The sequence below is a fragment of the Phyllobates terribilis genome, unplaced genomic scaffold (genome assembly GCF_046119375.1).
Source record: "Phyllobates terribilis strain yellow unplaced genomic scaffold, ASM4611937v1 Scaffold_169__1_contigs__length_4117513, whole genome shotgun sequence".
Lineage (NCBI taxonomy): Eukaryota > Metazoa > Chordata > Amphibia > Anura > Dendrobatidae > Phyllobates > Phyllobates terribilis.
In genome coordinates, this window is record NW_027362929.1 from 1,122,820 (window position 1) to 1,148,579 (window position 25,760).

General features: G+C 48.3%; 13 non-coding genes across 13 annotated transcripts; all 13 read right to left on the minus strand.

Annotated features, from left to right (window-relative positions):
- Positions 1–1,026: 1,026 nt before the first annotated feature.
- LOC141209919 (U2 spliceosomal RNA) lies at positions 1,027–1,217 on the minus strand. Its single transcript, XR_012280105.1, has one exon. It is a non-coding gene; the product is annotated as a U2 spliceosomal RNA (small nuclear RNA).
- Positions 1,218–2,336: 1,119 nt separating this feature from the next.
- Positions 2,337–2,527, minus strand: LOC141208335 (U2 spliceosomal RNA). Its single transcript, XR_012278567.1, has one exon. It is a non-coding gene; the product is annotated as a U2 spliceosomal RNA (small nuclear RNA).
- A 1,125-nt stretch (positions 2,528–3,652) lies between these two features.
- On the minus strand, positions 3,653–3,843 carry LOC141209921 (U2 spliceosomal RNA). Its single transcript, XR_012280107.1, has one exon. It is a non-coding gene; the product is annotated as a U2 spliceosomal RNA (small nuclear RNA).
- A 1,121-nt stretch (positions 3,844–4,964) lies between these two features.
- Positions 4,965–5,155, minus strand: LOC141208336 (U2 spliceosomal RNA). Its single transcript, XR_012278568.1, has one exon. It is a non-coding gene; the product is annotated as a U2 spliceosomal RNA (small nuclear RNA).
- Positions 5,156–6,274: 1,119 nt separating this feature from the next.
- LOC141208337 (U2 spliceosomal RNA) lies at positions 6,275–6,465 on the minus strand. The gene has a single exon (XR_012278569.1). It is a non-coding gene; the product is annotated as a U2 spliceosomal RNA (small nuclear RNA).
- Positions 6,466–7,585: 1,120 nt separating this feature from the next.
- LOC141210395 (U2 spliceosomal RNA) lies at positions 7,586–7,776 on the minus strand. Its single transcript, XR_012280566.1, has one exon. It is a non-coding gene; the product is annotated as a U2 spliceosomal RNA (small nuclear RNA).
- A 1,121-nt stretch (positions 7,777–8,897) lies between these two features.
- Positions 8,898–9,088, minus strand: LOC141208338 (U2 spliceosomal RNA). Its single transcript, XR_012278570.1, has one exon. It is a non-coding gene; the product is annotated as a U2 spliceosomal RNA (small nuclear RNA).
- A 1,120-nt stretch (positions 9,089–10,208) lies between these two features.
- Positions 10,209–10,399, minus strand: LOC141208340 (U2 spliceosomal RNA). The gene has a single exon (XR_012278572.1). It is a non-coding gene; the product is annotated as a U2 spliceosomal RNA (small nuclear RNA).
- A 1,120-nt stretch (positions 10,400–11,519) lies between these two features.
- Positions 11,520–11,710, minus strand: LOC141208341 (U2 spliceosomal RNA). Its single transcript, XR_012278573.1, has one exon. It is a non-coding gene; the product is annotated as a U2 spliceosomal RNA (small nuclear RNA).
- Positions 11,711–20,664: 8,954 nt separating this feature from the next.
- On the minus strand, positions 20,665–20,855 carry LOC141210051 (U2 spliceosomal RNA). The gene has a single exon (XR_012280231.1). It is a non-coding gene; the product is annotated as a U2 spliceosomal RNA (small nuclear RNA).
- A 1,120-nt stretch (positions 20,856–21,975) lies between these two features.
- Positions 21,976–22,166, minus strand: LOC141208342 (U2 spliceosomal RNA). The gene has a single exon (XR_012278574.1). It is a non-coding gene; the product is annotated as a U2 spliceosomal RNA (small nuclear RNA).
- A 1,121-nt stretch (positions 22,167–23,287) lies between these two features.
- Positions 23,288–23,478, minus strand: LOC141208343 (U2 spliceosomal RNA). Its single transcript, XR_012278575.1, has one exon. It is a non-coding gene; the product is annotated as a U2 spliceosomal RNA (small nuclear RNA).
- Positions 23,479–24,599: 1,121 nt separating this feature from the next.
- Positions 24,600–24,790, minus strand: LOC141208344 (U2 spliceosomal RNA). Its single transcript, XR_012278576.1, has one exon. It is a non-coding gene; the product is annotated as a U2 spliceosomal RNA (small nuclear RNA).
- Between the last annotated feature and the right edge of the window lie 970 nt (positions 24,791–25,760).

Sequence of the window (25,760 nt, forward strand, 5' to 3'; positions counted from 1 at the left end):
GTCAACCTCTAGATCCCTCACATGCCTGCACTTTTCGGCTTGCTGCTGCTGCAATCCACGCGTTTTAGATCTGCATAACTCCACCTCTTTTAGCACAGTAGCCTCAACCCCCGGCTGTTCCCACCCGCCTCAACACCGTTGGAAGGGAGGAGAACCAATTAAGGCGGGGGGGGGGTTGGAACGAGCAGCTGTCTACCCTTAGCAGGAGGGTTGCTGATCAATTACCTCTCCTGCTGCTGCTGCTGCTGGCTGTCCAGCAGCAGACTGAAGGTGGCTGCTGCTGTGCGCAGGTATATAAAGGCTCAGAGCCTATTATGACACGCGCAGCCAGCGTTCCATTGCCACATTCCGTCTACTGCAGGCGGGATACCTGGATGGCTGAATGTCACTGAGAAGCTCACAGAGACCGCCATAAGCAACAGTTTAAAAGAATGCCACAGACTAATCAACCAAACTTTTTGGGTTGGTTTCTCTTTTATAGTCTGCAGGCATTAAATGAAAGAAGTCAGTGTTCCAGCAGAGGGAGACAACGTTTCAGAAAAGGCATTGTAGCAAACCAAAAAAGAAATTTTAAGCGCAGCAGAGTAACCAGCTCACATACCTGTTAGCTCAGGTGAGTTTAAAAGGCTGCTGTTGATAACAAGGGCATTTGCTAAATAGATGGTGTGTGTGCAACAATATACTGAAAGGTCAATTATATTGTGCAGCTTATCTCACCACCTGTAGTTATTTAGGTGAAAGCTCCAAAATGCTTGCCTAATATGTCTGTTTATCCAAAAGGAAGTATAGAGGGAGAGCTAGATAGATAGCATTGCATTACATTACATTACATGGCAATGCAATGCACAGTTGCTGAAGTTGAACCAAAATGAGCTTGTCATCTGGCTTCTGCAACTTTTAACATGAAAAATCCAATGAGGAGAAGAAAAGCAAAGCCAAAGAGTCCATCCCAAAATCCGACAAACAAGCAAAATGAACAAAAAGCATTGAATTCAATTCTTTCTGATTTTAGAAACTGCATTAAAGAAGTGGTGCACCGGTCCTGGAGATACTGCAATACCAGGTCAATGCGTGGAGTGGACAGAGCAAGCTCTTTTTCCATCTCCCTGTTCTAAAAATCCATTTAATATATGGTCCCCAGATAGGGGACGTATCAGATATTAAACTGATAAGAACAGATACTACACTTGATCTTAGCCAAAAGGCCGAGAAGCGATAACCAGAATTGGTTTCCGACTACGGTGCCACCCAAGGATTCTGAAAAGTCCATTTGTGGAGATGGCCACCTGGACTCCCGTTAAGAAGACATGCTGTCAACCTCTAGATCCCTCACATGCCTGCACTTTTCGGCTTGCTGCTGCTGCAATCCACGCGTTTTAGATCTGCATAACTCCACCTCTTTTAGCACAGTACCCTCAACCCCCGGCTGTTCCCACCCGCCTCAACACCGTTGGAAGGGAGGAGAACCAATTAAGGCGGGGGGGGGTGAAACGAGCAGCTGTCTACCCTTAGCAGGAGGGTTGCTGATTAATTACCTCTCCTGCTGCTGCTGCTGCTGGCTGTCCAGCAGCAGACTGAAGGTGGCTGCTGCTGTGCGCAGGTATATAAAGGCTCAGAGCCTATTATGACACGCGCAGCCAGCGTTCCATTGCCACATTCCGTCTACTGCAGGCGGGATACCTGGATGGCTGAATGTCACTGAGAAGCTCACAGAGACCGCCATAAGCAACAGTTTAAAAGAATGCCACAGACTAATCAACCAAACTTTTTGGGTTGGTTTCTCTTTTATAGTCTGCAGGCATTAAATGAAAGAAGTCAGTGTTCCAGCAGAGGGAGACAACGTTTCAGAAAAGGCATTGTAGCAAACCAAAAAAGAAATTTTAAGCGCAGCAGAGTAACCAGCTCACATACCTGTTAGCTCAGGTGAGTTTAAAAGGCTGCTGTTGATAACAAGGGCATTTGCTAAATAGATGGTGTGTGTGCAACAATATACTGAAAGGTCAATTATATTGTGCAGCTTATCTCACCACCTGTAGTTATTTAGGTGAAAGCTCCAAAATGCTTGCCTAATATGTCTGTTTATCCAAAAGGAAGTATAGAGGGAGAGCTAGATAGATAGCATTGCATTACATTACATTACATGGCAATGCAATGCACAGTTGCTGAAGTTGAACCAAAATGAGCTTGTCATCTAGCTTCTGCAACTTTTAACATGAAAAATCCAATGAGGAGAAGAAAAGCAAAGCCAAAGAGTCCATCCCAAAATCCGACAAACAAGCAAAATGAACAAAAAGCATTGAATTCAATTCTTTCTGATTTTAGAAACTGCATTAAAGAAGGGGTGCACCGGTCCTGGAGATACTGCAATACCAGGTCAATGCGTGGAGTGGACAGAGCAAGCTCTTTTTCCATCTCCCTGTTCTAAAAATCCATTTAATATATGGTCCCCAGATAGGGGACGTATCAGATATTAAACTGATAAGAACAGATACTACACTTGATCTTAGCCAAAAGGCCGAGAAGCGATAACCAGAATTGGTTTCCGACTACGGTGCCACCCAAGGATTCTGAAAAGTCCATTTGTGGAGATGGCCACCTGGACTCCCGTTAAGAAGACATGCTGTCAACCTCTAGATCCCTCACATGCCTGCACTTTTCGGCTTGCTGCTGCTGCAATCCACGCGTTTTAGATCTGCATAACTCCACCTCTTTTAGCACAGTACCCTCAACCCCCGGCTGTTCCCACCCGCCTCAACACCATTGGAAGGGAGGAGAACCAATTAAGGCGGGGGGGGGGGGGGTTGGAACGAGCAGCTGTCTACCCTTAGCAGGAGGGTTGCTGATTAATTACCTCTCCTGCTGCTGCTGCTGCTGGCTGTCCAGCAGCAGACTGAAGGTGGCTGCTGCTGTGCGCAGGTATATAAAGGCTCAGAGCCTATTATGACACGCGCAGCCAGCGTTCCATTGCCACATTCCGTCTACTGCAGGCGGGATACCTGGATGGCTGAATGTCACTGAGAAGCTCACAGAGACCGCCATAAGCAACAGTTTAAAAGAATGCCACAGACTAATCAACCAAACTTTTTGGGTTGGTTTCTCTTTTATAGTCTGCAGGCATTAAATGAAAGAAGTCATTGTTCCAGCAGAGGGAGACAACGTTTCAGAAAAGGCATTGTAGCAAACCAAAAAAGAAATTTTAAGCGCAGCAGAGTAACCAGCTCACATACCTGTTAGCTCAGGTGAGTTTAAAAGGCTGCTGTTGATAACAAGGGCATTTGCTAAATAGATGGTGTGTGTGCAACAATATACTGAAAGGTCAATTATATTGTGCAGCTTATCTCACCACCTGTAGTTATTTAGGTGAAAGCTCCAAAATGCTTGCCTAATATGTCTGTTTATCCAAAAGGAAGTATAGAGGGAGAGCTAGATAGATAGCATTGCATTACATTACATTACATGGCAATGCAATGCACAGTTGCTGAAGTTGAACCAAAATGAGCTTGTCATCTGGCTTCTGCAACTTTTAACATGAAAAATCCAATGAGGAGAAGAAAAGCAAAGCCAAAGAGTCCATCCCAAAATCCGACAAACAAGCAAAATGAACAAAAAGCATTGAATTCAATTCTTTCTGATTTTAGAAACTGCATTAAAGAAGTGGTGCACCGGTCCTGGAGATACTGCAATACCAGGTCAATGCGTGGAGTGGACAGAGCAAGCTCTTTTTCCATCTCCCTGTTCTAAAAATCCATTTAATATATGGTCCCCAGATAGGGGACGTATCAGATATTAAACTGATAAGAACAGATACTACACTTGATCTTAGCCAAAAGGCCGAGAAGCGATAACCAGAATTGGTTTCCGACTACGGTGCCACCCAAGGATTCTGAAAAGTCCATTTGTGGAGATGGCCACCTGGACTCCCGTTAAGAAGACATGCTGTCAACCTCTAGATCCCTCACATGCCTGCACTTTTCGGCTTGCTGCTGCTGCAATCCACGCGTTTTAGATCTGCATAACTCCACCTCTTTTAGCACAGTACCCTCAACCCCCGGCTGTTCCCACCCGCCTCAACACCGTTGGAAGGGAGGAGAACCAATTAAGGCGGGGGGGGGGGTGGAACGAGCAGCTGTCTACCCTTAGCAGGAGGGTTGCTGATTAATTACCTCTCCTGCTGCTGCTGCTGCTGGCTGTCCAGCAGCAGACTGAAGGTGGCTGCTGCTGTGCGCAGGTATATAAAGGCTCAGAGCCTATTATGACACGCGCAGCCAGCGTTCCATTGCCACATTCCGTCTACTGCAGGCGGGATACCTGGATGGCTGAATGTCACTGAGAAGCTCACAGAGACCGCCATAAGCAACAGTTTAAAAGAATGCCACAGACTAATCAACCAAACTTTTTGGGTTGGTTTCTCTTTTATAGTCTGCAGGCATTAAATGAAAGAAGTCAGTGTTCCAGCAGAGGGAGACAACGTTTCAGAAAAGGCATTGTAGCAAACCAAAAAAGAAATTTTAAGCGCAGCAGAGTAACCAGCTCACATACCTGTTAGCTCAGGTGAGTTTAAAAGGCTGCTGTTGATAACAAGGGCATTTGCTAAATAGATGGTGTGTGTGCAACAATATATTGAAAGGTCAATTATATTGTGCAGCTTATCTCACCACCTGTAGTTATTTAGGTGAAAGCTCCAAAATGCTTGCCTAATATGTCTGTTTATCCAAAAGGAAGTATAGAGGGAGAGCTAGATAGATAGCATTCCATTACATTACATTACATGGCAATGCAATGCACAGTTGCTGAAGTTGAACCAAAATGAGCTTGTCATCTGGCTTCTGCAACTTTTAACATGAAAAATCCAATGAGGAGAAGAAAAGCAAAGCCAAAGAGTCCATCCCAAAATCCGACAAACAAGCAAAATGAACAAAAAGCATTGAATTCAATTCTTTCTGATTTTAGAAACTGCATTAAAGAAGGGGTGCACCGGTCCTGGAGATACTGCAATACCAGGTCAATGCGTGGAGTGGACAGAGCAAGCTCTTTTTCCATCTCCCTGTTCTAAAAATCCATTTAATATATGGTCCCCAGATAGGGGACGTATCAGATATTAAACTGATAAGAACAGATACTACACTTGATCTTAGCCAAAAGGCCGAGAAGCGATAACCAGAATTGGTTTCCGACTACGGTGCCACCCAAGGATTCTGAAAAGTCCATTTGTGGAGATGGCCACCTGGACTCCCGTTAAGAAGACATGCTGTCAACCTCTAGATCCCTCACATGCCTGCACTTTTCGGCTTGCTGCTGCTGCAATCCACGCGTTTTAGATCTGCATAACTCCACCTCTTTTAGCACAGTACCCTCAACCCCCGGCTGTTCCCACCCGCCTCAACACCGTTGGAAGGGAGGAGAACCAATTAAGGCGGGGGGGGGTGAAACGAGCAGCTGTCTACCCTTAGCAGGAGGGTTGCTGATTAATTACCTCTCCTGCTGCTGCTGCTGCTGGCTGTCCAGCAGCAGACTGAAGGTGGCTGCTGCTGTGCGCAGGTATATAAAGGCTCAGAGCCTATTATGACACGCGCAGCCAGCGTTCCATTGCCACATTCCGTCTACTGCAGGCGGGATACCTGGATGGCTGAATGTCACTGAGAAGCTCACAGAGACCGCCATAAGCAACAGTTTAAAAGAATGCCACAGACTAATCAACCAAACTTTTTGGGTTGGTTTCTCTTTTATAGTCTGCAGGCATTAAATGAAAGAAGTCAGTGTTCCAGCAGAGGGAGACAACGTTTCAGAAAAGGCATTGTAGCAAACCAAAAAAGAAATTTTAAGCGCAGCAGAGTAACCAGCTCACATACCTGTTAGCTCAGGTGAGTTTAAAAGGCTGCTGTTGATAACAAGGGCATTTGCTAAATAGATGGTGTGTGTGCAACAATATACTGAAAGGTCAATTATATTGTGCAGCTTATCTCACCACCTGTAGTTATTTAGGTGAAAGCTCCAAAATGCTTGCCTAATATGTCTGTTTATCCAAAAGGAAGTATAGAGGGAGAGCTAGATAGATAGCATTGCATTACATTACATTACATGGCAATGCAATGCACAGTTGCTGAAGTTGAACCAAAATGAGCTTGTCATCTGGCTTCTGCAACTTTTAACATGAAAAATCCAATGAGGAGAAGAAAAGCAAAGCCAAAGAGTCCATCCCAAAATCCGACAAACAAGCAAAATGAACAAAAAGCATTGAATTCAATTCTTTCTGATTTTAGAAACTGCATTAAAGAAGGGGTGCACCGGTCCTGGAGATACTGCAATACCAGGTCAATGCGTGGAGTGGACAGAGCAAGCTCTTTTTCCATCTCCCTGTTCTAAAAATCCATTTAATATATGGTCCCCAGATAGGGGACGTATCAGATATTAAACTGATAAGAACAGATACTACACTTGATCTTAGCCAAAAGGCCGAGAAGCGATAACCAGAATTGGTTTCTGACTACGGTGCCACCCAAGGATTCTGAAAAGTCCATTTGTGGAGATGGCCACCTGGACTCCCGTTAAGAAGACATGCTGTCAACCTCTAGATCCCTCACATGCCTGCACTTTTCGGCTTGCTGCTGCTGCAATCCACGCGTTTTAGATCTGCATAACTCCACCTCTTTTAGCACAGTACCCTCAACCCCCGGCTGTTCCCACCCGCCTCAACACCGTTGGAAGGGAGGAGAACCAATTAAGGCGGGGGGGGGGTGGAACGAGCAGCTGTCTACCCTTAGCAGGAGGGTTGCTGATTAATTACCTCTCCTGCTGCTGCTGCTGCTGGCTGTCCAGCAGCAGACTGAAGGTGGCTGCTGCTGTGCGCAGGTATATAAAGGCTCAGAGCCTATTATGACACGCGCAGCCAGCGTTCCATTGCCACATTCCGTCTACTGCAGGCGGGATACCTGGATGGCTGAATGTCACTGAGAAGCTCACAGAGACCGCCATAAGCAACAGTTTAAAAGAATGCCACAGACTAATCAACCAAACTTTTTGGGTTGGTTTCTCTTTTATAGTCTGCAGGCATTAAATGAAAGAAGTCAGTGTTCCAGCAGAGGGAGACAACGTTTCAGAAAAGGCATTGTAGCAAACCAAAAAAGAAATTTTAAGCGCAGCAGAGTAACCAGCTCACATACCTGTTAGCTCAGGTGAGTTTAAAAGGCTGCTGTTGATAACAAGGGCATTTGCTAAATAGATGGTGTGTGTGCAACAATATACTGAAAGGTCAATTATATTGTGCAGCTTATCTCACCACTTGTAGTTATTTAGGTGAAAGCTCCAAAATGCTTGCCTAATATGTCTGTTTATCCAAAAGGAAGTATAGAGGGAGAGCTAGATAGATAGCATTGCATTACATTACATTACATGGCAATGCAATGCACAGTTGCTGAAGTTGAACCAAAATGAGCTTGTCATCTGGCTTCTGCAACTTTTAACATGAAAAATCCAATGAGGAGAAGAAAAGCAAAGCCAAAGAGTCCATCCCAAAATCCGACAAACAAGCAAAATGAACAAAAAGCATTGAATTCAATTCTTTCTGATTTTAGAAACTGCATTAAAGAAGGGGTGCACCGGTCCTGGAGATACTGCAATACCAGGTCAATGCGTGGAGTGGACAGAGCAAGCTCTTTTTCCATCTCCCTGTTCTAAAAATCCATTTAATATATGGTCCCCAGATAGGGGACGTATCAGATATTAAACTGATAAGAACAGATACTACACTTGATCTTAGCCAAAAGGTCGAGAAGCGATAACCAGAATTGGTTTCCGACTACGGTGCCACCCAAGGATTCTGAAAAGTCCATTTGTGGAGATGGCCACCTGGACTCCCGTTAAGAAGACATGCTGTCAACCTCTAGATCCCTCACATGCCTGCACTTTTCGGCTTGCTGCTGCTGCAATCCACGCGTTTTAGATCTGCATAACTCCACCTCTTTTAGCACAGTACCCTCAACCCCCGGCTGTTCCCACCCGCCTCAACACCGTTGGAAGGGAGGAGAACCAATTAAGGCGGGGGGGGGGGTGGAACGAGCAGCTGTCTACCATTAGCAGGAGGGTTGCTGATTAATTACCTCTCCTGCTGCTGCTGCTGCTGGCTGTCCGGCAGCAGACTGAAGGTGGCTGCTGCTGTGCGCAGGTATATAAAGGCTCAGAGCCTATTATGACACGCGCAGCCAGCGTTCCATTGCCACATTCCGTCTACTGCAGGCGGGATACCTGGATGGCTGAATGTCACTGAGAAGCTCACAGAGACCGCCATAAGCAACAGTTTAAAAGAATGCCACAGACTAATCAACCAAACTTTTTGGGTTGGTTTCTCTTTTATAGTCTGCAGGCATTAAATGAAAGAAGTCAGTGTTCCAGCAGAGGGAGACAACGTTTCAGAAAAGGCATTGTAGCAAACCAAAAAAGAAATTTTAAGCGCAGCAGAGTAACCAGCTCACATACCTGTTAGCTCAGGTGAGTTTAAAAGGCTGCTGTTGATAACAAGGGCATTTGCTAAATAGATGGTGTGTGTGCAACAATATACTGAAAGGTCAATTATATTGTGCAGCTTATCTCACCACCTGTAGTTATTTAGGTGAAAGCTCCAAAATGCTTGCCTAATATGTCTGTTTATCCAAAAGGAAGTATAGAGGGAGAGCTAGATAGATAGCATTGCATTACATTACATTACATGGCAATGCAATGCACAGTTGCTGAAGTTGAACCAAAATGAGCTTGTCATCTGGCTTCTGCAACTTTTAACATGAAAAATCCAATGAGGAGAAGAAAAGCAAAGCCAAAGAGTCCATCCCAAAATCCGACAAACAAGCAAAATGAACAAAAAGCATTGAATTCAATTCTTTCTGATTTTAGAAACTGCATTAAAGAAGGGGTGCACCGGTCCTGGAGATACTGCAATACCAGGTCAATGCGTGGAGTGGACAGAGCAAGCTCTTTTTCCATCTCCCTGTTCTAAAAATCCATTTAATATATGGTCCCCAGATAGGGGACGTATCAGATATTAAACTGATAAGAACAGATACTACACTTGATCTTAGCCAAAAGGCCGAGAAGCGATAACCAGAATTGGTTTCCGACTACGGTGCCACCCAAGGATTCTGAAAAGTCCATTTGTGGAGATGGCCACCTGGACTCCCGTTAAGAAGACATGCTGTCAACCTCTAGATCCCTCACATGCCTGCACTTTTCGGCTTGCTGCTGCTGCAATCCACGCGTTTTAGATCTGCATAACTCCACCTCTTTTAGCACAGTACCCTCAACCCCCGGCTGTTCCCACCCGCCTCAACACCGTTGGAAGGGAGGAGAACCAATTAAGGCGGGGGGGGGGTGGAACGAGCAGCTGTCTACCCTTAGCAGGAGGGTTGCTGATTAATTACCTCTCCTGCTGCTGCTGCTGCTGGCTGTCCGGCAGCAGACTGAAGGTGGCTGCTGCTGTGCGCAGGTATATAAAGGCTCAGAGCCTATTATGACACGCGCAGCCAGCGTTCCATTGCCACATTCCGTCTACTGCAGGCGGGATACCTGGATGGCTGAATGTCACTGAGAAGCTCACAGAGACCGCCATAAGCAACAGTTTAAAAGAATGCCACAGACTAATCAACCAAACTTTTTGGGTTGGTTTCTCTTTTATAGTCTGCAGGCATTAAATGAAAGAAGTCAGTGTTCCAGCAGAGGGAGACAACGTTTCAGAAAAGGCATTGTAGCAAACCAAAAAAGAAATTTTAAGCGCAGCAGAGTAACCAGCTCACATACCTGTTAGCTCAGGTGAGTTTAAAAGGCTGCTGTTGATAACAAGGGCATTTGCTAAATAGATGGTGTGTGTGCAACAATATACTGAAAGGTCAATTATATTGTGCAGCTTATCTCACCACCTGTAGTTATTTAGGTGAAAGCTCCAAAATGCTTGCCTAATATGTCTGTTTATCCAAAAGGAAGTATAGAGGGAGAGCTAGATAGATAGCATTGCATTACATTACATTACATGGCAATGCAATGCACAGTTGCTGAAGTTGAACCAAAATGAGCTTGTCATCTGGCTTCTGCAACTTTTAACATGAAAAATCCAATGAGGAGAAGAAAAGCAAAGCCAAAGAGTCCATCCCAAAATCCGACAAACAAGCAAAATGAACAAAAAGCATTGAATTCAATTCTTTCTGATTTTAGAAACTGCATTAAAGAAGGGGTGCACCGGTCCTGGAGATACTGCAATACCAGGTCAATGCGTGGAGTGGACAGAGCAAGCTCTTTTTCCATCTCCCTGTTCTAAAAATCCATTTAATATATGGTCCCCAGATAGGGGACGTATCAGATATTAAACTGATAAGAACAGATACTACACTTGATCTTAGCCAAAAGGCCGAGAAGCGATAACCAGAATTGGTTTCCGACTACGGTGCCACCCAAGGATTCTGAAAAGTCCATTTGTGGAGATGGCCACCTGGACTCCCGTTAAGAAGACATGCTGTCAACCTCTAGATCCCTCACATGCCTGCACTTTTCGGCTTGCTGCTGCTGCAATCCACGCGTTTTAGATCTGCATAACTCCACCTCTTTTAGCACAGTACCCTCAACCCCCGGCTGTTCCCACCCGCCTCAACACCGTTGGAAGGGAGGAGAACCAATTAAGGCGGGGGGGGGGTGGAACGAGCAGCTGTCTACCCTTAGCAGGAGGGTTGCTGATTAATTACCTCTCCTGCTGCTGCTGCTGCTGGCTGTCCGGCAGCAGACTGAAGGTGGCTGCTGCTGTGCGCAGGTATATAAAGGCTCAGAGCCTATTATGACACGCGCAGCCAGCGTTCCATTGCCACATTCCGTCTACTGCAGGCGGGATACCTGGATGGCTGAATGTCACTGAGAAGCTCACAGAGACCGCCATAAGCAACAGTTTAAAAGAATGCCACAGACTAATCAACCAAACTTTTTGGGTTGGTTTCTCTTTTATAGTCTGCAGGCATTAAATGAAAGAAGTCAGTGTTCCAGCAGAGGGAGACAACGTTTCAGAAAAGGCATTGTAGCAAACCAAAAAAGAAATTTTAAGCGCAGCAGAGTAACCAGCTCACATACCTGTTAGCTCAGGTGAGTTTAAAAGGCTGCTGTTGATAACAAGGGCATTTGCTAAATAGATGGTGTGTGTGCAACAATATACTGAAAGGTCAATTATATTGTGCAGCTTATCTCACCACCTGTAGTTATTTAGGTGAAAGCTCCAAAATGCTTGCCTAATATGTCTGTTTATCCAAAAGGAAGTATAGAGGGAGAGCTAGATAGATAGCATTGCATTACATTACATTACATGGCAATGCAATGCACAGTTGCTGAAGTTGAACCAAAATGAGCTTGTCATCTGGCTTCTGCAACTTTTAACATGAAAAATCCAATGAGGAGAAGAAAAGCAAAGCCAAAGAGTCCATCCCAAAATCCGACAAACAAGCAAAATGAACAAAAAGCATTGAATTCAATTCTTTCTGATTTTAGAAACTGCATTAAAGAAGGGGTGCACCGGTCCTGGAGATACTGCAATACCAGGTCAATGCGTGGAGTGGACAGAGCAAGCTCTTTTTCCATCTCCCTGTTCTAAAAATCCATTTAATATATGGTCCCCAGATAGGGGACGTATCAGATATTAAACTGATAAGAACAGATACTACACTTGATCTTAGCCAAAAGGCCGAGAAGCGATAACCAGAATTGGTTTCCGACTACGGTGCCACCCAAGGATTCTGAAAAGTCCATTTGTGGAGATGGCCACCTGGACTCCCGTTAAGAAGACATGCTGTCAACCTCTAGATCCCTCACATGCCTGCACTTTTCGGCTTGCTGCTGCTGCAATCCACGCGTTTTAGATCTGCATAACTCCACCTCTTTTAGCACAGTACCCTCAACCCCCGGCTGTTCCCACCCGCCTCAACACCGTTGGAAGGGAGGAGAACCAATTAAGGCGGGGGGGGGTTGAACGAGCAGCTGTCTATGTGACACCCCAGGGGTCTGGTTGCCACAGTAACGTAATGTTATGTCTGAGAGCAGGTGGGAGGTCCTTTAGTCAGGGATCCTGTGCATGCCACACCTCCTGCCCAGTCTTGGGAGGGGAAGAACTTCCCCTATAAAAACCTGGGGCTGAGGCAGGGTGAGTGAGTAGAAGAAGAGAAGAAGTAGAGACAGCATAGGAAGAAACAGCAGTTACAAGGAGTCAGGGGCTGGCAGCTGCAGAGTTCGCCCTGACTAAGAAGGCTTTTTACCGGACCCAGAGTCCGAGGCTGTGGGGACTAATTCCTACCCAGCAGCAGAATCCGTCAGGCAGGGGATTTCAGGTCCTCTGGCCCAGAAGCCCGAAGGCACAGTCACACGCGTGGGACCAGCACCGCCATCGTGGAGCGGAAGCCATTAGAAGGCCCCGAGTCACCGGCCATACGGGTGAGCACCACACGGTACACTCATCGACGTGGGCTACTTACATCAGCTCCTAGCAAGGTAGCCAGAAGAGTACAGTCAGTTTGGGAGGCCTACAACTACGCCTGGCCAGGGGAGATCCCATCTGCTCAAGGACTGACCAGGCCCCATCCGCTAGCAAGTACTCCGGGAGGGTCTTTTGTTGTTACCAGTAAAGACCCTGAACTACACCGTACCGTCTCTGAGTGGTTCCTGCTACCCCCATCATCCACGTCGGCTGCCCTGAGGCCATACCCCTCCCGTTGGGGGTTATACTATCACGCTGCACAATCCCACCATCGGCCTCAGCGGTCTGCCCTGCAGCAGCAGCCCCCTGGCTGCACTCAACGGGTGGCGTAGTCATCAACCATTTACTACTAATGGACTGCCGTCTAGTTTGACTCCCTGGGCACGGACCGGGTCACCGCCACGAGACTACAACCCTCCACAGATCCGGCTCCGGGTAAGCTCCCGCATGCGCAGCGCAGCGCGACACAGGCCCAGGGGCGCGTCAACTTTGGCGTAGTCGGCAGGATTTCGTGCCCGCAACCACCGGGTACTGCGTGCCTGAAAAAGAGACTTTTCAAACTTACCAGTGGTGAAGATTCCCGCCATCCGGCGCCATCTTCAGCCTTCTTCCCGCCATCGGTGAAGTTTCCCGCCATCCGGCGCCATCTTCGGCCTTCTTCCCGCCATCCGTGGAGTTTTCCCGCCGTTGGACGCCATCTTGAGGACGCCGCGCGGGAAGAAGAGGGGCGTGGACTCCGAAAGCGCGCGAGAACTGAAGCCCCGCCTCACGTCCGGACGTTGCGTAAGGTCCTGGAAGGAGCCCAGCAGACGCCGACGTCACAGGAGCGCGACGGAAGGTCCTCAACCCTGACGATCCACTGCGGAGCCGCGGCCTACGGAAGAGGATCATCGCAAGGTAGGCCACGGTCCACTAGGGGGGAGGAAGATGTCGGATACGGAGGAGAGCTTCACTACCTCGACCCCCGCCAGCGCCACCGCTGCTGCAGTTATGCCCTTCACCATGCCATATATCCCGGGAGCAGCTTGGCTACCCCAGTACTCAGGGGAGTCACATACCCTGCATGACTTTAGAGAAAAGCTGGATAGCCTCTTCCAGGTGTACCCCCTCACAGAAGAGCAAAAAGTGAGCATCCTGGTGGCCCAACTAACCGGGGCAGCCAAAAGAGAAGTAAAATCTTGGCCACCTGGGAGGAGGACTGTCGCAGAGATACTAACCCGGCTGAGGGACACCTTCGATACCCGCACCTCAGCCGAGATCAAGCTTAGATTCTACGGGTGCAAGCAGCGAGCGCATGAGAGTATAAGGGACTATGCACTAAACCTACAAGAGGCCCTGAGGGCCATAAAGCAGACCGACCCTGATGGGGTAGGAAACGAGGACAGGCTGTTGACTGAACAATTTATAGAGGGTTTATATTGCAATGCCCACCGAACCCAGTTGCGGGCAATGGCCTTACAGGATCCCCATCTGGACTTTGCACAGTTCAAGGATAGAGCTATCCGGGTGCTCCGAGAACCAGCACCGGGTGGCGTTGTGACCCACAGGCGCCCAGCTATCACTTACCACCAGGAGGCGGCGCCCTTGTCGGCAGGGCCTGTGGGAGCTCATGCGCAGGCTTTGGACAATGACCCGGCTCCAGACCTACACCATCAGGTCCAAGAGCTAGTTAAGAGCGTTGCTGCGCTAACCCGAACTGTGCAGTCTTTACAGGTTTCCACCCCAGGGAAGATCCAGCTGGCATCCGGACCGGAGGACATCCCGTGGCGTCGACCAAGGAGGACCCCACCGGCCAGAGGAAGACCCAGTGACCGATACAGCGAGGACGGACGACCCATCTGCCGCCGCTGCAATCAACCCGGACATATGGAAAGGTACTGTTCTTTAAACGGGCACAACCTGGGGTAGAGGGCCAACCCCCAGGAAAAAGATCACCAGGCCCATCGAACTGGCGCGACAGATATGTGGGAGGACGTCCAGTCTTGCCTGTGGTACTGGATGGCATTCCCATGAGTGCCCTACTGGATACCGGGTCACAGGTCACCACCATCCCGTACGTGCTCTTCAAGCAGTACTGGAATGACTCGGATATTACCCGCTACCCTGACGACGACTTGAGTATCATCGCCAGCAATGGCCAGCCCGTGCCACAGATCGGATTTAAAGAGGTGACCCTCAAAATCGGTAGAGTCGAACTGGCCGCACAGGGACTGATCATTGTAGATATTGATAAACATGAGAGTCACCCAAAAATAACTCTAGGAACTAACGTAATTGAAAATTGTCTTGCAGAGGTGATTTTCCTTTTACAGCAGGTTGCCAAGAACGCCAGCTCCGGCGAGCAGCGGGTGCTCCAGAAAGAGATCCGGGCACTGATGCAACGGCAACAAGTGGAACTCTCCGGCGGTGAGATTGGTAGCGTAAGAATGTGTGACCCTTTTCCTATTGCCATGCCCCCAAAAAGTGAAATGATGATTTGGTGCCGGGCAGCTATTGGTCTGAGAGGTAGAGATTACCAGGCAATGGTAGAACCAGTTTACTCAGACAGTAGGCCCACCATTTTGACAGCACGGGGGGTGGTCAATGTACGCCATGGGAGGGTGCCCGTTCGCATAATAAATATCGGGGAGAGGGAAGTGTACCTGCCCCGGTATGCCACGCTAGCCAAATTATATACCACTAATCAAAATTCTATACAATCTGTGGAACCCTTGCCTCCATCTCACCCGGAGGAAGGTAACGGCTCTAAGAAAGACATGGAGGACTGGTGTCAGCAACTACATCTGGGTACTGACTCCACTCCCTCACATCAGAAACAAGGAGTCTATCGGGTGGTTCAAGAGTATGAGAGAGTGTTTAGTAAACACCCGTTAGACTTCGGGCGAGTCAAGGGGGTAGAACACCGCATCCCCACGGGAGATCATCCTCCCATAAAAGAGAGGTATCGACCCGTACCCCCTGCACATTACCAACACGCCAAGGGGATGCTTAGAGACATGAAGGAGGCTGGGGTAATCCGGGATAGCTGTAGCCCCTGGGCAGCCCCACTAGTTTTAGTCAAAAAGAAAGACAACACCATGAGGATGTGTGTAGATTACCGGAAAATCAACCGTATCACACACAAGGATGCGTACCCCTTACCAAGGATAGAGGAGTCATTGGCTGCTTTAAGACCTGCTAACTTCTTCTCTACCTTGGATCTCACTAGCGGGTACTGGCAGGTTCCTGTAGCAGAGGCGGACCGGGAGAAGACCGCATTCACCACCCTGATGGGACTTAGCGAGTTCACCTGCATGCCGTTCGGACTCTGCAACGCCCCAGGAACCTTCCAACGATTAATGGAGTGCTGTCTGGGCCACAGAAACTTCGAGACGGTCCTGTTGTACCTGGACGATGTCATCGTATACTCCAAAACTTATGAGGACCACCTGAAACACCTGGCGGAGGTGTTCGAAGCTCTGGCGAGTTACGGCCTAAAGGTGAAACCCTCCAAGTGTCACCTCCTGAAACCAAAGGTGCAATACCTGGGACACGTGGTGAGCGCTGACGGAGTGGCTCCCGACCCCGATAAGATCACCGCAATTAAGGGATGGCCAAGCCCCTCCAGCGTAAAAGAAGTGCGGCAGTTCCTAGGGTTGGTAGGCTACTACCGAAGGTTTATTCCCGGTTTCACCAAAAAGGCAGCGCCTATGCAGGACCTCCTGATAGGCCAGTCCCGGAAGGCCAAGAACCAGAAGCCGCCCTTCAAATGGGAAGAGCTAGAAGAAGAGTCCTTCCGCCAGCTGAAGATGGCCCTCACGGGGGATGAAATCTTGGCGTACCCGGACTATAGCCAGCCCTTCATCCTCTACACCGACGCCAGTAACATCGGGCTAGGAGCCGTACTGTCCCAGATTCAGCAGGGGAGAGAACGAGTAATCTCCTATGCCAGCCGAAAACTGCGACCCACCGAAAGGAACCCCGAGAATTACAGCTCATTTAAGCTAGAGTTCCTGGCCGTGGTATGGGCAGTCACCGAGCGCTTTAGGCATTACCTCGCTTCTTCCCGGTTCACCGTATACACGGATAACAACCCGTTGACACACCTGGACACGGCAAGACTCGGTGCCCTGGAGCAGAGGTGGATGGCCCGTCTGTCCAACTACGAGTTCACAATCAAATACCGGGCAGGACGCTCCAATACTAACGCGGACGCCCTGTCCAGGATGCCCAACCTGCCGGACGAAGGAGAAGATCCGGAGGGACTGGAAGAAGTTGAACTCCCTGCGTTCCACCGTCATGGGACTATCCAGTATTCCCACCGGGTAAGGGGTAAGCAGGCTGCTACGTTGAACCCCTTACCCCACTACAACTGGGCGGAAACGCAAGACAGCGACCCTGCCGTCCGACTGGTGAAGGAGATGCTGACTCGGCCGGAGGCTCGCCTTGAACCAGACGCTCCGGAGGAAGCCAAACAACTATGGGCGGAGAAGAGTCGACTATTCCTTTACAAGGGGAAGTTGTGCCGCAGAATGGTCAACTCCCGGACGCATGAACTACTCTGGCAAGTAGTGGTGCCCCGAAGAGACGCAGCCATGGTGATGGAGGCATACCACGACGGAGCTGGACACTTCGGGTGGAAAAAGCTGGAGTTCCTGCTGCGCGAGCGGTTCCACTGGGTAGGCATGAGGGGAACCATCGAGAAGTGGTGCAGAGACTGTGGCCCGTGCAATCTGAGAAGGAAGGACCGGGCCAGCCAGAAGACTCCCCTGCAGTCCATCGTCACCCGGCAACCGTTGGAACTGGTAGCCTTGGATCATGTAAAACTGACCCCAAGCAGAAGTGGCTACGTCTACGCGTTAACCATCGTGGATCATTACTCCCGGTTCTTGGTTGTCGTCCCCGTCAAGGACTTAACGGCTCAAACAGCAGCTAGAGCCTTCCAGCAGCACTTCTGCCATCCACACGGGTACCCGGACCAAGTGCTGACGGACCAGGGAACTGCCTTTGAAGCGGAGGTCTTCCAGGAATTCTGCAATCTGTATGGCTGCCGGAAGATAAGGACGACACCCTACCATCCGCAAACTAATGGACTTTGTGAAAAAATGAACCAGGTGGTAATGGATCTTCTAAAAACATTGCCCCTGGAAGAACGCAGTCTGTGGCCTGAGAAGTTGCCCGATCTGGTGGACCTATACAACCACATCCCGGTAGGTTCCACCAACTGTACCCCGGCTTACCTAATGAGGGCAAGACCTGGTAAGTTACCTGTTGACCTGGAAATGGGAGTCCTGACACCCGAGGACACTTCACCAGAAACAGACTGGGACACAGAGAGGCAGCAGCAGTACCGGAGAGTACAGGAGAGCGTGGAGCGAAGTCTCTGTCAGGCTAGGGAAAAACAAGAGAAGACATACAACCAGTATGCTCCCGCTGTTCCCCTGGTACCCGGAGAGCAGGTCTTGAAGAGGAAGAGACGGCTCCACAAGTTGGACGACCAGTGGGAGAAGGACCCGTACACCGTACTGCCCTCAAGCCACGAAAACCCGAAGGTCTGTACCATCAGTAAAGACGGAGGGGAAACCACAGCCATTGTATCCCGGGACCACCTGAAGAAGTGTCCCGAACAACTGAGGAACCCTGAAGAGGAACAAGAAGACCATCGACCCGTGGAAGAAAGGGAAGATATGGTTAGTACCGCGCTCGGGGACTTCCCTCGGTCTTGGACTCAAGTCAATGGTGCAGTTGTGGTACCCGTACTCACCTTCCTCCAACCATCATCCCAAGAACCTACGGAGCAACGGGTAGAGCTGGAAGAACAGCCGGTCCGGGAGGCAGAAGACTCCACACTAGCAGAACAGGAGAATCAACCCTCTGCTTATAGTGAGCCTGCCGTACCCCTAGTGAGACAAAGAGCCGGTAGACAGCTGCCCAGTTTACCCTTGACAGCTCCTACACCCTGTAGTTCAGGGCCAGACAGTCAGCTCCGTAGGTCCACTAGGGCCACTAGAGGCCAGTTACCCGCACGTTGGAGGATCTAAATGTTTAAGCTATTTTATAATGTTTACCTGTCTATAGTTGCTTGTGTGTAATTTTGTATTTCTAGTTGTTTTTAGGAATCCTTGGTGGATTTACCGGGAATCCTTGTATATAGTTGGAGCGTAACCCAGGATGGACTAAAGACTGTCAAGGACTCGGGGTAGAACAGACCCCTACCTGGTTACGTCTCCCTGTGTTGGTGAAATGGACACCTTGCTTTCTTCAGAGACTGCACCCGGTTGCGGACACGCCGTAACCATCTTTATATGTTTTCTTATTGTATTATTAATGTTTTACCTTGTTATGTTTTCTAAATGTGTTTAGTCCCGGAGTACTAAATTTTACTAGGGGGGAATGTGACACCCCAGGGGTCTGGTTGCCACAGTAACGTAATGTTATGTCTGAGAGCAGGTGGGAGGTCCTTTAGTCAGGGATCCTGTGCATGCCACACCTCCTGCCCAGTCTTGGGAGGGGAAGAACTTCCCCTATAAAAACCTGGGGCTGAGGCAGGGTGAGTGAGTAGAAGAAGAGAAGAAGTAGAGACAGCATAGGAAGAAACAGCAGTTACAAGGAGTCAGGGGCTGGCAGCTGCAGAGTTCGCCCTGACTAAGAAGGCTTTTTACCGGACCCGGAGTCCGAGGCTGTGGGGACTAATTCCTACCCAGCAGCAGAATCCGTCAGGCAGGGGATTTCAGGTCCTCTGGCCCAGAAGCCCGAAGGCACGGTCACACGCGTGGGACCAGCACCGCCATCGTGGAGCGGAAGCCATTAGAAGGCCCCGAGTCACCGGCCATACGGGTGAGCACCACACGGTACACTCAGGGACGTGGGCTACTTACATCAGCTCCTAGCAAGGTAGCCAGAAGAGTACAGTCAGTTTGGGAGGCCTACAACTACGCCTGGCCAGGGGAGATCCCATCTGCTCAAGGACTGACCAGGCCCCATCCGCTAGCAAGTACTCCGGGAGGGTCTTTTGTTATTACCAGTAAAGACCCTGAACTACACCGTACCGTCTCTGAGTGGTTCCTGCTACCCCCATCATCCACGTCGGCTGCCCTGAGGCCATACCCCTCCCGTTGGGGGTTATACTATCACGCTGCACAATCCCACCATCGGCCTCAGCGGTCTGCCCTGCAGCAGCAGCCCCCTGGCTGCACTCAACGGGTGGCGTAGTCATCAACCATTTACTACTAATGGACTGCCGTCTAGTTTGACTCCCTGGGCACGGACCGGGTCACCGCCACGAGACTACAACCCTCCACAGATCCGGCTCCGGGTAAGCTCCCGCATGCGCAGCGCAGCGCGACACAGGCCCAGGGGCGCGTCATCTACCCTTAGCAGGAGGGTTGCTGATTAATTACCTCTCCTGCTGCTGCTGCTGCTGGCTGTCCAGCAGCAGACTGAAGGTGGCTGCTGCTGTGCGCAGGTATATAAAGGCTCAGAGCCTATTATGACACGCGCAGCCAGCGTTCCATTGCCACATTCCGTCTACTGCAGGCGGGATACCTGGATGGCTGAATGTCACTGAGAAGCTCACAGAGACCGCCATAAGCAACAGTTTAAAAGAATGCCACAGACTAATCAACCAAACTTTTTGGGTTGGTTTCTCTTTTATAGTCTGCAGGCATTAAATGAAAGAAGTCAGTGTTCCAGCAGAGGGAGACAACGTTTCAGAAAAGGCATTGTAGCAAACCAAAAAAGAAATTTTAAGCGCAGCAGAGTAACCAGCTCACATACCTGTTAGCTCAGGTGAGTTTAAAAGGCTGCTGTTGATAACAAGGGCATTTGCTAAATAGATGGTGTGTGTGCAACAATATACTGAAAGGTCAATTATATTGTGCAGCTTATCTCACCACCTGTAGTTATTTAGGTGAAAGCTCCAAAATGCTTGCCTAATATGTCTGTTTATCCAAAAGGAAGTATAGAGGGAGAGCTAGATAGATAGCATTGCATTACATTACATTACATGGCAATGCAATGCACAGTTGCTGAAGTTGAACCAAAATGAGCTTGTCATCTGGCTTCTGCAACTTTTAACATGAAAAATCCAATGAGGAGAAGAAAAGCAAAGCCAAAGAGTCCATCCCAAAATCCGACAAACAAGCAAAATGAACAAAAAGCATTGAATTCAATTCTTTCTGATTTTAGAAACTGCATTAAAGAAGGGGTGCACCGGTCCTGGAGATACTGCAATACCAGGTCAATGCGTGGAGTGGACAGAGCAAGCTCTTTTTCCATCTCCCTGTTCTAAAAATCCATTTAATATATGGTCCCCAGATAGGGGACGTACCAGATATTAAACTGATAAGAACAGATACTACACTTGATCTTAGCCAAAAGGCCGAGAAGCGATAACCAGAATTGGTTTCCGACTACGGTGCCACCCAAGGATTCTGAAAAGTCCATTTGTGGAGATGGCCACCTGGACTCCCGTTAAGAAGACATGCTGTCAACCTCTAGATCCCTCACATGCCTGCACTTTTCGGCTTGCTGCTGCTGCAATCCACGCGTTTTAGATCTGCATAACTCCACCTCTTTTAGCACAGTACCCTCAACCCCCGGCTGTTCCCACCCGCCTCAACACCGTTGGAAGGGAGGAGAACCAATTAAGGCGGGGGGGGGGTGGAACGAGCAGCTGTCTACCCTTAGCAGGAGGGTTGCTGATTAATTACCTCTCCTGCTGCTGCTGCTGCTGGCTGTCCAGCAGCAGACTGAAGGTGGCTGCTGCTGTGCGCAGGTATATAAAGGCTCAGAGCCTATTATGACACGCGCAGCCAGCGTTCCATTGCCACATTCCGTCTACTGCAGGCGGGATACCTGGATGGCTGAATGTCACTGAGAAGCTCACAGAGACCGCCATAAGCAACAGTTTAAAAGAATGCCACAGACTAATCAACCAAACTTTTTGGGTTGGTTTCTCTTTTATAGTCTGCAGGCATTAAATGAAAGAAGTCAGTGTTCCAGCAGAGGGAGACAACGTTTCAGAAAAGGCATTGTAGCAAACCAAAAAAGAAATTTTAAGCGCAGCAGAGTAACCAGCTCACATACCTGTTAGCTCAGGTGAGTTTAAAAGGCTGCTGTTGATAACAAGGGCATTTGCTAAATAGATGGTGTGTGTGCAACAATATACTGAAAGGTCAATTATATTGTGCAGCTTATCTCACCACCTGTAGTTATTTAGGTGAAAGCTCCAAAATGCTTGCCTAATATGTCTGTTTATCCAAAAGGAAGTATAGAGGGAGAGCTAGATAGATAGCATTGCATTACATTACATTACATGGCAATGCAATGCACAGTTGCTGAAGTTGAACCAAAATGAGCTTGTCATCTGGCTTCTGCAACTTTTAACATGAAAAATCCAATGAGGAGAAGAAAAGCAAAGCCAAAGAGTCCATCCCAAAATCCGACAAACAAGCAAAATGAACAAAAAGCATTGAATTCAATTCTTTCTGATTTTAGAAACTGCATTAAAGAAGGGGTGCACCGGTCCTGGAGATACTGCAATACCAGGTCAATGCGTGGAGTGGACAGAGCAAGCTCTTTTTCCATCTCCCTGTTCTAAAAATCCATTTAATATATGGTCCCCAGATAGGGGACGTATCAGATATTAAACTGATAAGAACAGATACTACACTTGATCTTAGCCAAAAGGCCGAGAAGCGATAACCAGAATTGGTTTCCGACTACGGTGCCACCCAAGGATTCTGAAAAGTCCATTTGTGGAGATGGCCACCTGGACTCCCGTTAAGAAGACATGCTGTCAACCTCTAGATCCCTCACATGCCTGCACTTTTCGGCTTGCTGCTGCTGCAATCCACGCGTTTTAGATCTGCGAAACTCTACCTCTTTTAGCACAGTACCCTCAACCCCCGGCTGTTCCCACCCGCCTCAACACCGTTGGAAGGGAGGAGAACCAATTAAGGCGGGGGGGGGAGTGGAACGAGCAGCTGTCTACCCTTAGCAGGAGGGTTGCTGATTAATTACCTCTCCTGCGGCTGCTGCTGCTGGCTGTCCAGCAGCAGACTGAAGGTGGCTGCTGCTGTGCGCAGGTATATAAAGGCTCAGAGCCTATTATGACACGCGCAGCCAGCGTTCCATTGCCACATTCCGTCTACTGCAGGCGGGATACCTGGATGGCTGAATGTCACTGAGAAGCTCACAGAGACCGCCATAAGCAACAGTTTAAAAGAATGACACAGACTAATCAACCAAACTTTTTGGGTTGGTTTCTCTTTTATAGTCTGCAGGCATTAAATGAAAGAAGTCAGTGTTCCAGCAGAGGGAGACAACGTTTCAGAAAAGGCATTGTAGCAAACCAAAAAAGAAATTTTAAGCGCAGCAGAGTAACCAGCTCACATACCTGTTAGCTCAGGTGAGTTTAAAAGGCTGCTGTTGATAACAAGGGCATTTGCTAAATAGATGGTGTGTGTGCAACAATATACTGAAAGGTCAATTATATTGTGCAGCTTATCTCACCACCTGTAGTTATTTAGGTGAAAGCTCCAAAATGCTTGCCTAATATGTCTGTTTATCCAAAAGGAAGTATAGAGGGAGAGCTAGATAGATAGCATTGCATTACATTACATTACATGGCAATGCAATGCACAGTTGCTGAAGTTGAACCAAAATGAGCTTGTCATCTGGCTTCTGCAACTTTTAACATGAAAAATCCAATGAGGAGAAGAAAAGCAAAGCCAAAGAGTCCATCCCAAAATCCGACAAACAAGCAAAATGAACAAAAAGCATTGAATTCAATTCTTTCTGATTTTAGAAACTGCATTAAAGAAGGGGTGCACCGGTCCTGGAGATACTGCAATACCAGGTCAATGCGTGGAGTGGACAGAGCAAGCTCTTTTTCCATCTCCCTGTTCTAAAAATCCATTTAATATATGGTCCCCAGATAGGGGACGTATCAGATATTAAACTGATAAGAACAGATACTACACTTGATCTTAGCCAAAAGGCCGAGAAGCGATAACCAGAATTGGTTTCCGACTACGGTGCCACCCAAGGATTCTGAAAAGTCCATTTGTGGAGATGGCCACCTGGACTCCCGTTAAGAAGACATGCTGTCAACCTCTAGATCCCTCACATGCCTGCACTTTTCGGCTTGCTGCTGCTGCAATCCACGCGTTTTAGATCTGCATAACTCCACCTCTTTTAGCACAGTACCCTCAACCCCCGGCTGTTCCCACCCGCCTCAACACCGTTGGAAGGGAGGAGAACCAATTAAGGCGGGGGGGGGGGTGGAACGAGCAGCTGTCTACCCTTAGCAGGAGGGTTGCTGATTAATTACCTCTCCTGCGGCTGCTGCTGCTGGCTGTCCAGCAGCAGACTGAAGGTGGCTGCTGCTGTGCGCAGGTATATAAAGGCTCAGAGCCTATTATGACACGCGCAGCCAGCGTTCCATTGCCACATTCCGTCTACTGCAGGCGGGATACCTGGATGGCTGAATGTCACTGAGAAGCTCACAGAGACCGCCATAAGCAACAGTTTAAAAGAATGCCACAGACTAATCAACCAAACTTTTTGGGTTGGTTTCTCTTTTATAGTCTGCAGGCATTAAATGAAAGAAGTCAGTGTTCCAGCAGAGGGAGACAACGTTTCAGAAAAGGCATTGTAGCAAACCAAAAAAGAAATTTTAAGCGCAGCAGAGTAACCAGCTCACATACCTGTTAGCTCAGGTGAGTTTAAAAGGCTGCTGTTGATAACAAGGGCATTTGCTAAATAGATGGTGTGTGTGCAACAATATACTGAAAGGTCAATTATATTGTGCAGCTTATCTCACCACCTGTAGTTATTTAGGTGAAAGCTCCAAAATGCTTGCCTAATATGTCTGTTTATCCAAAAGGAAGTATAGAGGGAGAGCTAGATAGATAGCATTGCATTACATTACATTACATGGCAATGCAATGCACAGTTGCTGAAGTTGAACCAAAATGAGCTTGTCATCTGGCTTCTGCAACTTTTAACATGAAAAATCCAATGAGGAGAAGAAAAGCAAAGCCAAAGAGTCCATCCCAAAATCCGACAAACAAGCAAAATGAACAAAAAGCATTGAATTCAATTCTTTCTGATTTTAGAAACTGCATTAAAGAAGGGGTGCACCGGTCCTGGAGATACTGCAATACCAGGTCAATGCGTGGAGTGGACAGAGCAAGCTCTTTTTCCATCTCCCTGTTCTAAAAATCCATTTAATATATGGTCCCCAGATAGGGGACGTATCAGATATTAAACTGATAAGAACAGATACTACACTTGATCTTAGCCAAAAGGCCGAGAAGCGATAACCAGAATTGGTTTCCGACTACGGTGCCACCCAAGGATTCTGAAAAGTCCATTTGTGGAGATGGCCACCTGGACTCCCGTTAAGAAGACATGCTGTCAACCTCTAGATCCCTCACATGCCTGCACTTTTCGGCTTGCTGCTGCTGCAATCCACGCGTTTTAGATCTGCATAACTCCACCTCTTTTAGCACAGTACCCTCAACCCCCGGCTGTTCCCACCCGCCTCAACACCGTTGGAAGGGAGGAGAACCAATTAAGGCGGGGGGGGGGTGGAACGAGCAGCTGTCTACCCTTAGCAGGAGGGTTGCTGATTAATTACCTCTCCTGCGGCTGCTGCTGCTGGCTGTCCAGCAGCAGACTGAAGGTGGCTGCTGCTGTGCGCAGGTATATAAAGGCTCAGAGCCTATTATGACACGCGCAGCCAGCGTTCCATTGCCACATTCCGTCTACTGCAGGCGGGATACCTGGATGGCTGAATGTCACTGAGAAGCTCACAGAGACCGCCATAAGCAACAGTTTAAAAGAATGCCACAGACTAATCAACCAAACTTTTTGGGTTGGTTTCTCTTTTATAGCCTGCAGGCATTAAATGAAAGAAGTCAGTGTTCCAGCAGAGGGAGACAACGTTTCAGAAAAGGCATTGTAGCAAACCAAAAAAGAAATTTTAAGCGCAGCAGAGTAACCAGCTCACATACCTGTTAGCTCAGGTGAGTTTAAAAGGCTGCTGTTGATAACAAGGGCATTTGCTAAATAGATGGTGTGTGTGCAACAATATACTGAAAGGTCAATTATATTGTGCAGCTTATCTCACCACCTGTAGTTATTTAGGTGAAAGCTCCAAAATGCTTGCCTAATATGTCTGTTTATCCAAAAGGAAGTATAGAGGGAGAGCTAGATAGATAGCATTGCATTACATTACATTACATGGCAATGCAATGCACAGTTGCTGAAGTTGAACCAAAATGAGCTT